Source organism: Felis catus, chromosome D1 (genome assembly GCF_018350175.1).
Source record: "Felis catus isolate Fca126 chromosome D1, F.catus_Fca126_mat1.0, whole genome shotgun sequence".
Classification (NCBI taxonomy): domain Eukaryota; kingdom Metazoa; phylum Chordata; class Mammalia; order Carnivora; family Felidae; genus Felis; species Felis catus.
In genome coordinates this window covers 245,103-263,394 of record NC_058377.1, presented here as the reverse complement: position 1 = coordinate 263,394, position 18,292 = coordinate 245,103, and the positions used below count along the sequence as shown (strand labels likewise).

General features: G+C 41.4%; 1 long non-coding RNA gene across 1 annotated transcript; it reads left to right on the top strand.

Moving 5' to 3' along the window:
- The first annotated feature begins 916 nt into the window (after positions 1-916).
- On the top strand, positions 917-17,917 carry LOC123380300. Its single transcript, XR_006585829.1, has 6 exons — positions 917-3,201; positions 3,910-4,123; positions 5,065-5,147; positions 6,619-6,769; positions 7,408-7,472; positions 16,469-17,917. It is a non-coding gene; the product is annotated as an uncharacterized LOC123380300 (long non-coding RNA).
- The last annotated feature ends 375 nt before the right edge of the window (positions 17,918-18,292 follow it).

Genomic DNA, 18,292 nt, shown 5'->3' with positions numbered 1-18,292 from the left:
TTGTTGTAACCATGAGAAATATGATGAGGATACAAAGAAAAGATTTGAACTTTACAATGAAAGATCCTCACTGCAGAATTAGGGAGCTGTCACCACAGTCAAGGAGACCGTGTCAATGTGAAGCCCCACAGGCATCAAATAATAAATCCAAGATGAGGTAGCAATGGCTTTGAGCTTTCTACTCTCCTCCTCATGTGAAATGTGTCTTATATGATTGGGTTGTGTGTATAAGAGTTCAGTTACTATACTGGGAACCTGGGCCAATTAACATCACCCTCAACATGGTGCTTCATCTGATGAAAGCCATTGCACGCCCGGGAGAAGAGTAGAAGAAACACAAGAACAGCTGCAGCAGTCAGAGCTCACCTTCGGACACCAGGTAGCCTGCACTCTGCCCAGTAGTTCTTGAGTGCTTCAGCACCTAATGCAGATGATCATAATAGGCCACTGCATCTCTCCACATGGGTTTTTATTGATGTGCTGACTCTTTCAGATTGCTCTTTGTGAGAAGGCAGCTCAGGACAACTGGGTAAGAATGTTTTTCTCTCCTCCTCTTGTGCACACCCTGCCACAGCTGAACGTGGATGTGTTTCTCTCTCCCACCTCAGGGCTCATGATCAGGAGAGGGCGGTGGCAGAGCAGAGCAAGGAGGTGGCCTACTTGAAGTGCAGGTACAGGATTTTGACATATTTATTTTAAGGGTGCTGTGAGGTTTTTAAAAAGGCTAAGCCGTTCAGTGTCCAGTGGAGGCCTGGGTGTGGTAATTCTTAGTGAAACTGATTCATCTTGATCTTCAAGACTGGAAGTCATCCAAAGACAGAGAGGCTTCCAGAGGAATTCAGGAGGCACAAACCAATGGCAAGAGGACCTGACAGGGAGATCCCTCCATGGAGAGGTATGGAGCACATTGTGAAATGCAGTAGTTTAACTTCTGTGGCAACATCCGCACAATTGGCTTCTTGTTACCGTGCGTGTAATTGTTTGGTCTCCTGCAAACAGTCCCAGGTGGTTACTAGAGGGCAAAGTTTTCTCACAGTGGTGACAGTACCCTGTTTCCCTCAGATGCCCCCAGCCAGCAGGGCTCTTTGGGTCTGTCCCTTGTGAGTGGTGTAGCTCACGCCCCTCCAATGATTGTGGACCCCCCTGCAACCTCTCAGTTACACTTAACTGGAGAGTGGATATTAGAATGGACATGGGTCAGCCCCCCTTTCACCTTGAGACAATGTTGAAGGCTGTTTCTTTTGTTTCACATGAATAACGTGGACAACAGCATGAATTGCAGGCTGTATGTCCCAATGAGCTTTCTTGATTTGGCTTTTGGATAAATGCTCCATAGAAAATATGCTTTCTATAAAGAAAGCAGACATTTCTTTCCTCTGTTTAGAGGTCTCTTTATTCTTTAAAAGTTTTTTTTTTTTTTGTATTGTGAACTATAGTACTCCATTAGTAAAGTAAATCCTTATGAAATTTCACTCCTCTCATATTATTTTATTAGTGTAACTCTAAAGCTTTGCAGGTCATTCCACACACGGAATTAACCTTTCCTTACCTCATTACTATAGCATTAGTCTCTTCAAGGCAATTTATGTTCATGAATCCTCACATAATCCCTTGTCAGATACATAAGGCTAATGATGTATACAGTAAACCACTTCAAAAATCCCACCCATGCCTTGTAGAAAAGGACAATGTGCTTTCATGCTGATGTTTACCAACATTATCCTAATGAAGCCATTCTTATTTTCATTTTTAATCTGTGATAAATTGTCTTTTCCCATGATGTGTATTAGGAAACCCTTCTTTTAGTGTTGATTTCCAATGAATTGAGCCCTGACATATCCACAGGTGGTTGATTATCAAATATCTAACAAAAGCCTTCTGGTGCCTTCCTCAAGGCTCCCCTGAGTCCCAAGTGGTCACCTGTGCCATGTGGAAAACCCTCTGTTTCTTGTAAGGGACCTGATTGTAGCAAGCAGTGTAATATGGTGGAGGAAGGCACGGAGGTTTTTTTTTTTTTCCCACCCAGTCTATGCAAGTCAGAATAAACCTCCATCCCTTATTTGGCCTCTATCAAATGCAGAACCTGGTGCAGCTTCTGTGAGGAACAAGAATTCTGTCCCTACTATGGGCACAGAGAAGGTCAAAGGAAATGATGTGACAATTTTCAGTTGTAAGTCTCTCTCTGGAATCTTTTGTCTCTTTATACAGCACTCTCTCCTGGTCTTGTCTCAAGATTGTGTGTTCTGACATATATCTATGGTGTTATTTACTTTACAAAGAGTAAAACTCTTTCCCAAGAGCCTATGGGCCTCTCTGTTCTTAGCTTGTTGGTCATCTTTGGTGGTGCCTCCAGAAGTCATAAGTGTTTAGAGGCTGAGGACCACAGGGAAGTCACTGTGTGTTTGTGGAAATATCATGAGGAGGATGACATCTCACTGCACACTTACGTCTCCTGGCCTGGCTCACTTCTTCCAGACCTCCTTTCATGGGAATGTTCCTGAAAACTGAAACAGTAGTGTTGTTGTTCTTTTACTCCTTTTCTATCCAGAGTTAGTCGCCAACCTGTTTAGAACATCGATTGTAATTCTCACTAACTTTCTGAGAGGTGCGTAGCAATTTTGAATGCTCTTATTCGAAGGTTATTTTTTTCTAAATTTCATAATTCATCAGTTTTCCCATCTCTTTTGGGAAATGTGCTTTTGCAGAGTCATTGCAGCTGTTCAGTTAGTAAAAATATTATGAATTCTCAGGGAAGACACATTTGCAGTAGAAAATGTACACTGGAACTGAAGCAACAGAGAGTGAAAGTCAGGTCTGATGTGCCAGTTTCCGGAAAAGAGCTGAAGCCATGTTCATGTAACCAGGTTCTTTTATGGCCTCTGTAGCTGTTATAGCTGGCATCTTCTATTCATACCTTAACTGTCTTTTCCATTTTGATATCAGAACATATTCATTTTAATTCTGTCATTTCAAATTCCAAAATATTTTTCCATGGGAAAAAATGAGTCTGTGTGTCACAGTGTATGTAAAAATTCGGCATTACCTGTGTGTGAATTCACATATTATCTATAACTTTTCCTAACTAACTCCTGTAGGTGGCACTGTTCCTGCAGAAAACACTTTTCCCAATTCCCCTTTAGGGATGTCATCTCCCCCAGAGATCTCTGTGGCTTCGGACAGCAGGTCCAGAGAGGGAGCCAGGTAAGCAGAGGCTGCCAGCAGGACCTTGCAGGCAGAGCTGGTATCAACTCCTGCTTCACCTTTTGCAAGCCTTTTACCTTCATTCCTCTTAGAGCCTGTTTCCTTACATTTAGTGCAGGGTGTGGCTGGCCATCCTTACCTTGCAGAGTTCTGAGAATCAGAGCTCGGGCATGAAAGGCCTGTAGAAGGTTCTCTCATGAGTCTTTGGGGTTAAACCACTCATAAGAATTAACTGCACATGGACTAAAGATTTAAATGAATGCTATGAAATCATAATTTCCCATCCTTATTTCTGCTCTTAATATTCCAAGATGGAGCTGTTGAGGTGGTGAAGGGCTGGATGGAGAGTAGTCCTGGAAATAGATGCCTGGGTGTGTGAAACAGACATTCTTTAGTAGTCTGGAATTATCTATCTGATCCTCTAGGACCGGCCACTTCCTTCCTCCATTTGCAGACACAGCCAGTAACATGCATGCTGCCAGAAATTTCTGTCTTGGCTCCTCAAACTCCTATAAGGTCTAGGTGGGACCCAGTGGGAGGGGTGGAGTTTTGTGGCACTGATGCTGCCCTGTTGAAACCAGGTGGATGGGAAGGAGACAGGCACTGTTCCTGCTTCATTGTGGTTCAGCTATGTTAGTGTTGGTGTTGGTGTTGGATTTTTCACCTTTTACCCTAACACATCTCAAAAGTTTAATTTCTGTCCTACAGGTCAACATGGCTGCCAGAGCATTTCCTTCTTTACCAGAAGTGCCCTCCATGGGGCACTATCCCATGGGCTGCCCTTCATCACTATTCATGGGCTTGGGGCCACCCTTACCTTCTCCACCCTGGTGGTCTCTGGGATGTCACCCTCCATCTCCACCTCCACCTCCACCTCCACCTCCACCTCCACCTCCACCTCTACCTCCACCTCCAGCATTTGGTAAGATGATCTGAATAGTAGAAGTTGACTTGTAAAACACATTTCATCTTTTTTTCTTGTTGAGTCTTTGGGGGAAGTGCAGTGATGGCATCACAGGGCTTTCAGGTCAACCTGACTGAGGGAATTGTAACATTCTCAGGACATGCATGAAATGGGCTGTCATTTCCAAATGGTCAGCTGGGCAGCAAGTGTCTCTTATACAGAAGAAACAGGTCTTATACAGGTGGAAAGACATAGCACTCCTTAGTACATAGCTTGTTACAGAGACCATGTGTTGGGCTCTCTGAGGGATGACACACACCCCTAAATTTATTTCTAGCTAGTTGAGACCTGAGCTATTCACAGGTGCTTGATCAGTTATGAAAACACCTGAACCAAGGCCCTGTGGAATCTTTCTCAAGGGTCAGGGTCAGATCTCTTCTCTTGACTGTAATATTAGTCTAAGTAGATTTCTATTCAGAAATAGTTATATAATACCTGCTCACATGTGAAAGGAAGCTTATAGATAAGCTGAAAGATTGAGCAATTCTCCTGGAGCCAGAAGAAACACACCCGTGCTCTTCTGTTGAGGATTTATTGATGTTATACCAGTTGACACTCTCATTTTAATTCTTATCTATCATGAGATGTTGATTTATTACCCCAATGTATATTAAGAAATGGCTGTTTTGGTGATGATTTCCAGATTTCCATTTGAGTTGACCTGTTGAAAGTTATTTGACTAATTATGAAGAACAAGAACCAGGACCCTATGGTTTCTTCATTAAGATGAGGGGATGGATCTCCCCCTTATCGTCGGGGACACCTGAGGCTTGTGGGTTACTATCTGCCTCTCTTCATGGTCCTGAGTGTGGGGAAGAGTTTAAGATGTCACAAGATGTGGTGTTTGTTTCAATTCTGCACAGTCTACTAAAAGGAGAATACACCTCCATCCCTTCTAGAGACTTTAGCCGATCCAGAAGCTGGTGTCACTCCCATGAGTCACAACAACAAGCACTCTACCAAAAATGCCAAGAAGGACCAGGTAAATTCTGGGGCCATTTTCAGCTGTCCATCTGTTGGGACACCCTCATTTGCGATACAGCGTGCTCTCCAGCCTTTTCCCTGTTTTGTGTGTTGTGCGATACGTCTCCCTGTTTCTATTTGCCAAATGCACAGCCTTAACGCAAGAGTCTACAGGCTTTTCTCTTTTCAGCCTGTCACCTTTTTCTGGTAAGTTTAGTAGCCAAAGGAACTCAGAGATTGAGGACCCTATGGCTTTTCCCATATGTTCTGGAAATAACACCAGGAAGATAATACTGCGCTCCATACTAAAGTCTCTAGGCTTGTTGACTCCTACCATACCGCCTCTCTGGGGGATCAGTGTTGTTATTTTCCTTTTTCTGGTCATGCGATTACGTGTTAAAGCTATCTGTTAATTGGAAATGCGAAAAGATGCCCCTCTATTTTGATATTGTGTGCTCTGTACAATTTATGACAAAGTCATTGTCATAACTCACCACCTTCACATCTTCATTGGTCAATGAGCTGTTTGGAATCCTTCAAGCTGTATCTTAGGTAAAAAATATTCTGAACACAAAGTTCTTCAGTTGTGTCTCCAATCCATATTAGAGCTGATACCATCACTCATGTCACATCCCTGGGAATTGATACCAAAATCAAAACACGTTCGCATTAATTCTGTTACCTGAATTCCTTCCTCTTTTTTCCCATATGATGTATTAGTCTGTGTCTTGTAGTGTGCTCAAAATCAGAATTCCTTATGAATTCAGATAAACACATGTGGGCTTAGTAGACATTGACAAGTAATATGTTTGTCACAGCAAACACTTTCTCAGTTGCCCTGCAAAATGCCAGGCACCCCCCAACTCCCCAGTGTCCTCTTAGGCCTTTGACAGCACAATGAGAGATGGGGAAGACCCCTTTCTCAGGGAGGGAAGCAGAGGGGGGCAAAGTGAGGGGCCGGCAGGCAGAACTTTTCCCCAGTAGTAGCTGTGATTTTTTTTGTGTGTGCAGATAATGAGCTGTTTATTTGCACTGAATTGTGTTTGTTTGTTTGTGTGTGTGTGTGTGTGTGTGTGTGTGTGTGTGTGTGTGTGTGTTCTGAAGATGCCAAAAACAGAGCTTCTACAGTCACTGTAGTGGAGGGATGCAGAGTAATCTTGGACATAGATGTCTGCCTGTCTGGAATATGCTACTTCATTTGTTCGGACTTACTTCTTTTAATCCTCTAAGATGGGATCATTTTGTTCTCCATTCTCAGACATGGGCAGGGACATGTGGTGACAGTAGTTTAGCCTCCTGCATTTATTTGCCTAGGCTGTAGGTGGTACCCAGTGGGAGGGATAGAGTTTTCAGGTAGTGATGCTACTCTCTTGGATCCTAGTGGCAGACAAGGTGGCAGGTGCTGACACGTACTTCTCTGGGTGTCAGCTCCTTTGGATATTGGTTCTCTTGTCTGGCATATGAATGTAGCAGATACTTCTGTTCTGCAGGGCAGTGTGGATCCGTGGGGGTCTCCTCTCTTAACTGGAAGATTCTGCACACCCTACCCTAAAGGCCACCCTATGGGCTCCTGGGCACATCCACCTCCTGAACCTTGGTGGCCCTGAGGAACACCCTAAACCCCTCCACCTACACCACTTGGTAAGATGATCTGAGCAGTATGTGTTGATTTGCAAAACACATTCATCTAATTTTTGTTGTTGTTGAGTCTTGGACAAAGTGCAGAGGTGTTACCACTGGGCATTATAATGCAAGAGAAATGTGTCTACCGCAATTACTACATTCCTCAAGTGTCTCATGATCCCTATCATCTTTGTGTCATTTCTCCCACTCTGTGTTGGTACATATGTCTCTTGTGGAGATGGAATGGGGCCATATACAGAAAATCAGGCATGGCGCTTCAGCAGATGTGTGCCGTACACAGTCCACGTGCTGGGCGGTGGGAGGCATGAGGCTCAGCCTAATGTATATCTATCCAGTTGAGCCCTCACTCATCCACAGTTGTTTGATGAGTCATGAAAGCACCTGAACCAGGGCTATAACAGGTCTTCATTCAAAGTTTAATGGATGGTTCTCCCCTTCACCTTGGGATCGCCTGAAGCATGTGGGATACCCTCTGCATGTGATTTGGGATGTGACTGGGCCAAAGAGTTTAAGTTGTTTGAGGAATGAGGTGATGGTTTTTGTTTTTAGTTTTTTGTAGTTTTTTTTTTTTTTTTGTCTCTGCACAATCTACTCCAATCAAAATAAACCTCCGTCCCTTCTCGGGTCTTTTGCAGATCCAGATGTTGCTCCCGTGATTGACAACAAAACTGACTCTACCAAAAGGACCAAGAAGGACAAGGTAAGTGCTGTGGACATTTTCAGTTGTAACTCTTTGTGGAAACCCTTATTTTTCTGTTCAGCACTCTCTCCTGGCATTGTGTCTGTTTTTTGTGTTGTATAATATGTCTGCTTGTTTTTCTTATTTTCAAAATGTACAACCTTAACCCAAGTGTCTACGGGTTCTCTATTTTCATCCCGTCAACTCCTTGTGGTAAGTTTAGAAGCCAAACATGGTCAGAGCTGAGGACCTGAGGGCTTTTCCAGTATGTTCCTGGAAATAACCCAAGGAGGATGACACCACACTCCACCTGGAAGTCTTCTGGCATGCCTCATTTTTTCTGGACCTCCTCAAAGTTAAATCATTGCTTTTGCTGTTACTTCTGTTCTGTTTCTGTCTAGGGGATTAACGTGTTCAGAAAATCCACGGTTATCCTTATGGTATGAAAATGCAAAATGTCTTCACTCCAACTTTATTTTAGTATGTGTCATTTAGAGTGTTCTTAGACAAAATAAATTTCATACCCATCAACATTTAGCCTTTTTTTATTTTTTCTTCCTTCCTTCCTTCTCCTTCCTTCCTTCCTTCCTTTCTTTCTTTCTTTCTTTCTTTCTTTCTTTCTTTCTTTCTTTCTTTCTTTCTCTCTCTCTCTCTCTCTCTCTCTCTCTCTCTCTCTCTCTCTCTCTCTCTCTCTCTTTCTTTCTTTCTTTCTTTCTTTCTCTCTTTCTTCTTTTGTAAATGTGCTGTCTGGAATCCCTTCACATGTGCCCTCAGTCTAAATACTCTGAACTATAAGAGGTGACATATTTACCCAAGAAAACATGCATTGGAACATGAGTGGCGAAGAGAGAAAATCCATTATTACCTGCATTGTAATTCCCCAGTGTGTCCTTCATTTGTATTCGTATGAGCACGTTCTCTTGTGTCCTGTGTCAGTGTTACAGGTGAAGCATGGAAATGTAAAGCAGAAATGAAAGTGCATTTGTGTTAATTGTTAATTAGAATTTCAGTTCATTTTTCCAGAGGACATGATTACCCTGCAAATTATACTGTACTTAAACTGAGAAGTACCACTGAATTAAAATAAATTACCTAAGCCTAACTAACATGTATAGGTAACATGTTTCTCTAGGAACATGCTTTTCCAGGTTCTCTGCATGACCTCAGGATTCCCATTGCCCCATGTGTGTCTGTGCCCATGGATAGCACTTCCAGAGAGGAGAAGACCCCATTGTCAGGAGAGAAGCAGATTGGGCACAGGTGGGGGTTTAGAGGAAGAGCTTTGAGCCACGAGGGCTATGATTCCATGTGTGGACACTGGCATTGTCATTTCTTCTCATTTTGTAATTCTTCACATACAAATAAGCAGCCTCTGTGGTGGAGGAGGATGAGGGGTGGTGGTTGATCCTGGACTTAGATGCCTTCATATCGGGAATATGCTATTTTATTAATTTACTCTGTATTCACTCCATGAGTCCTCTAGGACAAGAGCCCTTGCTGTCCTACATTTGCAGACATATGGGGACACTATTTTCTTCCCATAGCCTCCGTTCCCCACCCCCAAAGCTCTCAGCAGAACCCAAAGTATGGGTAGAGTTCTTTTGATGCTGATGCTGCCCGCTTGGAATCTGGTGGTGGGAAAGCTGGCAAGAGATGAGCACTGCTTCTTTAGGTTTTTGCTTTTTGCTGGTGTTGGTGCTTGGTTCTGTCCTATGAACACAGCTTTCATTTCTGTTCTGCAGGCCATTATATATGCAAGAGGGCCTGGTCCTTTCCGAAGTTTGCCTTTTAGGTTTTACCCTATGGATTGCCCTTCATTACCAGTCATGGGCTATCGGCCACCTCCCCCTCCTCTACCAGCTTCTCCATGTACTCAATTTGGTAAGATGACCGGAACTAGATGAGTGACTTATAAAGCATATTCATCTTCTTGATGATTGACTTTGTGGGAATGATGTGGAGATGCTTGTGAGGGCCTGGAAATTCAACTGCAAACCTGCCTGAGGACAGTGTAATACAAATCCAAAGTTTCTCAGGACATATGTACAATGGGCTTTGCCATTTCCCCGCAAAGAGGTGAGCTACAGGTTTCTCTTGTCAAAAAGAAGGAGGCTTTTGTTTTTTTTGTTAAAAAGATAACAATACTTTTTTTTAGACTAGCCCCATTCACTTTCCTTTCAGTCAAACCCTTGCTATTTCTCTCCCTGTCCCCTACCCCATTATCTGGCAGAGAATATTAGTTTTCCTGGTCTCTAAGCCCTTTTTGTTTGTTTTTTTTTAATATGAAACTTATTGTCAAATTGGTTTGCATACAACACCCAGTGCTCATCCCAAAATGTGCCCTCCTAAATGCCCATCACCCACATTTCCCTCCCTCCCACCCCCCATCAACCCTCAGTTTCTTCTCAGTTTTTAAGTCTCTTACGGTTTGGCTCCCTCCATCTCTAACCTTTTTTTTCCTTCCCCTCCCCCATGGTCTTCTGTTAAGTTTCTCAGGATCCACATAAGAGTGAAAATATATGGTATCTGTCTTTCTCTGCCTGACTTATTTCACTTAGCATAACACTTTCCAGTTCCATCCAAGTTGCTACAAAAGGCCATATTTCATTCTTTCTCATTGCCATGTAGTATTCCATTGTGTATATAAACCACAATTTCTTTACTCATTCATCAGTTGATGGACATTTAGGATCTTTCCATACTTTGGCTATTGTTGAAAGTGCTACTATAAACATTGGGGTCCCAGTGCCCCTATGCATCAGCGCTCCTGTATCCCTTGGGTCAATTCCTGGCAGTGCTCTTGCTGGGTCATAGGGTAGATCTTTTTTTAATTTTTTGAGGAACCTCCACACTGTTTTCCAGAGCAGCTGCACTAGTTTGCATTCCCACCAACAGTACAAGAGAGTTCCCGTTTCTCCACATCCTCGCCAGCATCTATAGTCTCCTGATTTGTTCATTTTGGCCACTCTGACCGGCATGAGGTAGTATCTCAGTGTGGTTTTGATTTGTATTTCCCTGATGAGGAGCGACATTGAGCATCTTTTCATGTGCCTATTGGCCATCTGGATGTCTTCTTTAGAGAAGTGTCTATTCATGTCTTCTGCCCATTTTTTCACTGGATTATTTGTTTTTCAGGTGTGGAGTTTTGTGAGTTCTTTATACATTTTAGATACTAGCCCTTTATCTGATATGTCATTTGCAAATATCTTTTCCCATTCTGTTGGTTGCCTTTTAGTTTTGTTGATTGTTTCCTTTGCATTGCAGAAGCTTTTTCTCTTCATGAGGTCCCAATAGTTCATTTTTGCTTTTAATTCCCTTGCCTTTGGAGCTGTGTCAAGTAAGAAATGGCTGCGGCCGAGGTCAGAGAGGTCTTTCCCTGGTTTCTCCTCTAGGGTTTTGATGGTTTCCTGTCTCACATTCATGTCCTTTATCTATTTTGAGTTTATTTTTGTGAATGGTGTAAGAAAGTGGTCTAGTTTCATTCTTCTGCATGTTGCTGTCCAGTTCTCCCAGAATCATTTGTTAAAGAGACTGTCTTTTTTCCATTGGATATTCTTTCCTTCTTTGTCCAAGATTAGTTGGCCATATGTTTGTGGGTCTAATTCTGGGGTTTCTATTCTATTCCATTGGTCTGTGTCTGTTTTGTGCCAATACCATGCTGTCTTGATGCGTACAGCTTTGTAGTAGAGGCTAAAGTCTGGGATTGTGATACCTCCCACTTTGGTCTTCTTCTTCAATGTTACTTTGGCTATTCGGGGTCTTTTGTGGTTCCATACAAATTTTAGGATTGCTTGTTCTAGCTCCGAGAAGAATGCTGGTGCAATTTTGATTGGGATTGCATTGAATGTGTAGATAGATTTGGGTAGTATTGACGTTTTAACACTATTTATTCTTCCAATCCATGAGCACGGAATGTTTTTCCATTTCTTTATATCTTCTTCAACTTCCTTCATAAGCTTCCTATAGTTTTCAGCATACAGGTCTTTTACATCTTTGGTTAGGTTTATTCCTAGGTATTTTATGCTTCTTGGTGCAACTGTGAATGGGATCAGTTTCTTTATTTGTCTTTCTGTTGCATCATTATGAGTGTATAAGAATGCAACTGATTTCTGTATCTTGATTTTGTATCCTGCGACTTTGCTGAATTCAGTTCTAGCAGACTTTTGGTGGAGTCTGTCAAGTTTTCCATGTATAATATCATGTCATCTGCAAAAAGTGAAAGCTTGACTTCATCTTTGCCAGTTTTGATGCCTTTGATTTCCTTTTGTTATCTGATTGCTGATGCTAGCACTTCCAACACTATGTTAAACAACAACGGTGAGAGTGGACATCCCTGTCATGTTCCTGATCTCAGGCGGAAAGCTCTCAGTTTTTCCCCATTGAGGATGATATTAGCTGGGGGCTTTTCATCTATGGCTCTTATGATCTTTAAGTATGTTCCTTCCATCCCGACTTTCTTGCGGGTTTTTATTTAGAAAGGATGCTGTATGTTGTCAAATGTTTTCTGCATTGACAGGATCATATGGTTCTTTTCTTTTATTAATGTGATGAATAACACTGATTGATTTGTGAATATTGAACCAGCCCTGCATCCCAGGAATGAATCCCACTTGATCATGGTGAATAATTCTTTTTATATGCTGTTGAATTCGATTTGCTAGTATCTCATTGAGAATTTTTGCATCCATGTTCATCAGGGATATTGGCCTGTAGTTCTCCTTTTTTTGTGGGGATCCTGTCTCTTTGGGAATCAAAGTAATGCTGGCTTCATAGAATGAGTCTGGAAGTTTTCCTTCCATTTCTATATTTTTGGGACAGCTTGAGAAGGATTGATATGAACTCTGCTTTAAATGTCTGGTAGAATTCCCCAGGGAAGCCATGTTTGTCCAGGACTCTTATTTATTCAGAGATTTTTGATAACTGATTCAACTTCTTTACTAGATATGGGTCTGTTCATATTTCTATTTCTTCCCATTTGAGTTTTGGGAGTATGTGGGTGTTTAGGAATTTGTCCATTTCTTCCTGGTTGTCCAATTTGTTGGCATAGAATTTTTCAAAGTATTCTCTGATAATTGCTTGTATTTCTGAGGGATTGGTTGCAAGAAATCCCTTTTCATTCATGATTTTATCTACTTGGGTCCTCTCTCTTCTTTTTGAGAAGCCTGGCTAGAGGTTTATCAATTTTGTTTAGTTTTTCAAAAAAACCCCCAACTCTTAGTTTCACTGATCTTTTCTACTGTTTTTTTTTTTTGGGGGGGGGGTTCTGTATTGTTTGTTTCTCCTCTGATCTTTATTATTTCTCTTCTGCTGGGTTTGGGGTTTCTTTGCTCTTCTGCTTCTAGTTCCTTTAGGTGTGCTGTTACATTTTGTATTTGGGACTTGTTTCTTGAGATAGGGCTAGATTGCAATGTATTTTCCTCTTAGGACTGCCTTTGCTGCATCCCAAAGGATTTGGATTATTGTGTTTTAATTTTCTTTTGTTTCCATATATTTTTAAATTTCTTCTTTAATTGCCTGGTTGACCCATTCGTTCTTTAGTAGGATGTTCTTTAGCCTCCATGCATTTGGACGTTTTCCAAACTTTGTCCGGTGATTAATTTCAAATTTCACAGCATTGTGATCTGAAAGTTTGCATGGTATGATCTCAATTCTTTCATATTTATTGAGGGCTGTTTTGTGACCCAGTATGTGATCTATCTTGGAGAATGTTCTCTGTGCACTAGAGAAGAATGTATATTCTGCTGCTGCAGGATGAAAAGTTCTAAATATATCTGTCAAGTCCATCTGGTCCAGTGTATCATTCAGGGCTATTGTTTCTTTATTGCTTTTCTGTCTAGATGACCTGTCCATTGTGGTAAGTGGAGTGTTAATGCCTCTGCAGTTACCACATTCTTATGAATAAGGTTGTTTATGTTTGTTATTAATTGTTTTATCTATTTGGGTGCCTCCAAATTCGGTGCATAGAAATTTATAATTGTTAGCTCTTCCTGATGGATAGATCTCATAATTATTATGTAATGCCTTTCTTCATCTCTTGTTACAACCTTTACTTTAAAATCTAGTTTGTCTGATACAGGTATGGCTATTGCAGCTTTCTTTTGACTTCTAGTGGCATGGTAGATTGTTCTCCATCCCCTCAGTTTCAATCTTAAGGTGTTCTCAGGTCTAAAATGGGTCTCTTGTAGGCAGCAAATAGATGAGTCTTGTGTTTTGTTAATCCATTCTGATACCCTTTGTCTTTTGATTTGAGCATTTAGTTGATTTGCATTCAGTGTTGTTATTGAAAGATATGGGTTTAGAGTCGTTGTATTATCTGTAGGTTTCATGCTTGTAGTGATGTCTCTTTTCTTTGTGGTCCTGGCACCATTTTACTCAGAGAGTCTCCCTTAGGATCTCTTGTAGGGCTGGTTTATTGGTGATGAATTCCTTCAGTTTTTGTTTGTTTGTTTGGGAAAACCTTGATCTCTCCTTCTATTTGGAATGACAGTCTTGCTGGATAAAGGATTCTTGGCTGCATCTTTTTGCTGTTTGTCACATTGACAATTTCCTGCCACTCCTTTCTGGCGTGCCAAGTTTCAGTAGACAGGTCAGCTACTACCCTTATCTGTCTACCCTTATATGTTAAGCCCCATTTATCCCTAGCTGCTTTATGAATTCTCTCTTTATCTTTGTATTTTGCCAGTTTCACTATGACATGTCATGCAGAAGAAGATTGATGCAAGTTACATCTGAAGGGAATTCTCTTTGCCTCCTGGATTTCAATGTTTGTTTCCTGCCCTAGGTTGGGGAAGTTCTCACCTTGTTTTGTTCAAGTACACCATCGGCCCCTTTCTCTCTCTTCTCCTTCTGGAACTCCTGTGGTAAGGATATTGTTCTGTTTCATTGAATCACTTAGTTCTCTAAATCTCCCCTTGTGATCCAGAATTTTTTTCTCTCTTTTCCTCAGCTTCCTCTTTTACCATAATTTTGTCTTCTAATTCACCTATTCTCCCCTCTGCCTCTTCAATCCTTGCTGTGACCACCTCTATTTTATTTTGCAGCTCATTTATAGAATGTTTTAATTCATCATTACTGTTTTTTAGTTTATTGATCTCTGCAGCAATAGATTCTCTGCTTTCTTCCATGCTTTTTTTTTCAAGCCCAGCAATTAATCTTATGACTATTATTCTAAATTCTTGTGCAATTATATTGTGTGTATCTTTTTTCATCAATTCTTCAGCTGTCATTTCATCCTGGAATTTCTTTTGAGGAGAACTCTCCCTCATTTTGGCTAGTTTTCTGTTTTAAAAGCTTGTTAGGTGCCCCGCACCTGTGAGCACTTCTATATTAAAGAGGGGCCATGCCCTGTCCAGGGCTTGGCCCTTCCCGAGATGTTTTTGTGGAGAGTGTTACTTTCTCTCTCTTGTTGTGAACTTGGGTCCTTTATCTCACAACTCATAGTGATATTTTGGACCCTCCACTACGTGTGCTTTAACTTGTTCATTGAAGTAGCCCTGGAAAGGAAAACAAACAGACAAACAAAAAGCAACCAGAAAACAAAAACACGCAAACACACAAACATACAAACTAAAAAAACCTAGAACAAAAAAACCAGAAACACCAGCTACAAGTAAACCACAGAGTTGAGGCAGTGCTGATGGAAGAGGCCTTATCCCATGAAGAAAGACACGAAAGGGTCAGGGAAAATAAAGAGTAAAAATGGACCAGAGAAACTATACAGCTTAATCCAGAGAAAGAGAAAGGAGAATAAAGAAGGAGGTGGGGAAAAAAAGAAAAAGAAAATAAAGTTATCTAGACAGAAAAACTACATACTATACAGTTTAATCCAAAGAGAGAAAGGAAACTGAAGAATGAAGCGGAGAAGAATGAAGTAAGATAAAGTCCAGAAAGAGGAACTATAGGGCTTAATCCAAAGAGAAAGAATGGAGAATAAAGAAGGAGGTGTGAAACATGTATCAAGAGAACAGATTAAATATGTCTCTTAAACAAACCAACAACCAGAGTAACCAGACTAGAGGAGGGAAGAGATGAGAAGGAGAAAAAGAAGGAAGAATGTATCTATATAATTAGAATTGCCCAAGAATTAAATCAGGCAATGTAGCAGCACAGGTCTGGAGGAGGGGATGTCTACTGTGGGTTCTGCTGTCTGATCCCTGAGGCCCTATCTTGGTGGTCGTGGGGAGAAAAATGGTGATACTCCCCCAGAGTCTCTCCTCTGCAGACCATTCTGTTCGAGCTGTCCTCACTGTGCCATGGATACAAATGAGGCAGTCTGTCTCGCTCCCCCGACTCCTGTGCCTGGCACTTGGCTGGGATTCAAACTCTTGCTTCACAGGCCCCAGTACTGGGGAAGTGTCTCTCTGCACCACCTTATATGTGGTCCCTAGCTGGCGGGTGCAGGCAGGCTTTGTCCTGTCCCACAGCACTCCAGGGAGGAGATTGCTTTCTCCTAGTGTGAACTGCGCTCCTCACCTAGCCCCTGAGCCCGGGGCTGGCTCCCCTCCTCCCCTGGTGCGTGATCTGGGCAGCTGGCCCCACTTTGCAGCACACCCTGCAGTTGAGATTGGATCTTACTCTGACCTGGTCTGAGGTTTCTCTCTTGTCCAGATACAGTCCTAGTTTCCCCAGCCACCCTTTCTCTTCCCTTTGTCTCTCCAAAGAAGTGGATCTCACCCTCTGTTCATTTCATCTCTCCCAGTTTACAATCATGTACCTATGGCCTGTCAGGTTGTCCCGGTGGGTCCCTGGAATTGCGACTGTCTCTTTTCCTCCCGGACTCTTGGGATTCAAAGTCCTTTGGCTTCAATACTTCTTTGTTTTGGAGAAGAGGGAAGTTTAGATTTCCCTACTTCTCCACGATGTTGGCTCCTCTCCTCAGGTGTTACCACTTTAAATGGTTGAAAGGATGCAGCTCTGAAGCCATCAGATCCTGGCCTTTCATTTGTTGGGAGTTTTTTGATTACTGGTTGAATTTGATTGCTAGTCATCATTCTGATCAAATTTTCTATTTCTTTCAGGTTCACTTTTGGATGTGATGTTTCTAAGAATTGATGCATTTCTTGTAGGTTGTCCGTTTGGTAGGTATATATTTTTTCATGATATCTGTTATAATCCTTTGTATTTCTGTGATGTCTGTCATTATTTATCGTCTTTCATTTCTGCTTTTAGTTTAGTCCTCTTTTTGGGGGGGAGGGGGATGAGTATAGCTAAAGGTGCATCAATTTTCCTTATTCTTTGAAACTATGAGCTTCTGGTTTCATTGAAGGCTTCTGCTGTCTTTGGGGTTTGTTGGTTTTCTTTTTCTAACTATGTTATGTGTAAGGTTAGGTGGTTTATTTGAGATTTTTCTTCTTGAAGGAGGCCTGGTTTGTTGTAATCGTCCCTCTTAGATCTTTCCTGGCATCCCAAGGATTTTGGACCCTGGTGTTTCTTTTCTCATTTGTCTTCCTATATTTTTAGATTTCCTCTTTGATTTCTTGGTTAACCCATTCATTGCTTAGGAGCATGTTATTTATCCTGCATTTCCTGATTCTTTTCCTGTGATTGATTTCCAGTTTCCTGCCATTGTGGTCAGAAAAGATGCATGAGATGCATTCATCTTTTTGAATTTGTTGAGACTTGTTTTGTAGCCTAACATGTGATCTCTTCTGGAGAGTGTTCCATGTGCACCTGACAAGAATGTGTATTTTGCTGTTTTGGGATGGAATGTTTGGAAGATAATTATTAGATCCATCTAGTCCAATGTGTCATTCAAAGCCACTGTTTTCTTTTTGATTTTCTGATTGGATGATCTGTCCATTGTTGTAAGGTGGTGTTAAAATCCTATACTAATATTGTATTGCTGTGAATTTCTTCTTTTATGTCTGTTGTTAGCTGCATTATATTTCAGTGCTCCCATGTTGGTTGCATGAATACTCATAATTGGTATGTCTTCTTGTAGATTGTTCCCATTATCGCTATGTAGGGTTCTTGGTCTCCTGATGTAGTCTTTGTTTGAAAGTCTATTTTGCCTGATTGGAGTATTGCTACCCCACCTTTCTTTTCACTTCCATTTGCCTGATGAATGTGTTTCCATCTTTTCACTTTTGATCTGCATGTGTCTCTAGCTCTGGAATGAGACTCTTGTGGCAGCACATAGGTGGGTCTTGCTTTTTTATCCATTAAGGCACCCTGTGTGTTTTGATTGGAGCATTTAGTCCACTTATATTCAAAGCTGTTACTTATTTTAGTATATTTTATTTGCTGAATAGTTAACATGCACTGTTCTGTTAGTTTCAAGCATTCTGTTAGTTTCAACAATTTTCTACATCACCAAAGCACATCATAATAAGTCCACTCCTTAATCCACATCAGTGATTCCACCCATCCCCCACCCCACCACCTCTGGTAATCATCAGTTCTTAAGAGTTAAGAGCCTGTTTCATGGCTCATCTCTCTTTGTCTCTTTTTCCTTCAGTCATTTGTTTCTTAAATGCCACACGTGAGTGAAGTCATTTGGTATTTGCCTTTCTGACTGATTTATTTCACGTAGAAGTATACTCTGTAGCTCCATCCGTGTGATTGCAAATGGGAATATTTCATTCTTTTTTATGGCTGGTACGATTCCATTGTGTGTGTGTGTGTGTGTGTGTGTGTGTGTGTGTGTGTGTGTGTATACATACATACATATACACACATACACATATACATACATACATACATATATATACATACATACATATATATACATATGTACATATACATATATACAGTTCTTTATGTATCTATCTAGGGACACTTGTGCTCTTCCATAATTTGTCTTGTAAATATTGCTGCCTAAACATGAGGTGCATGTATCCCTG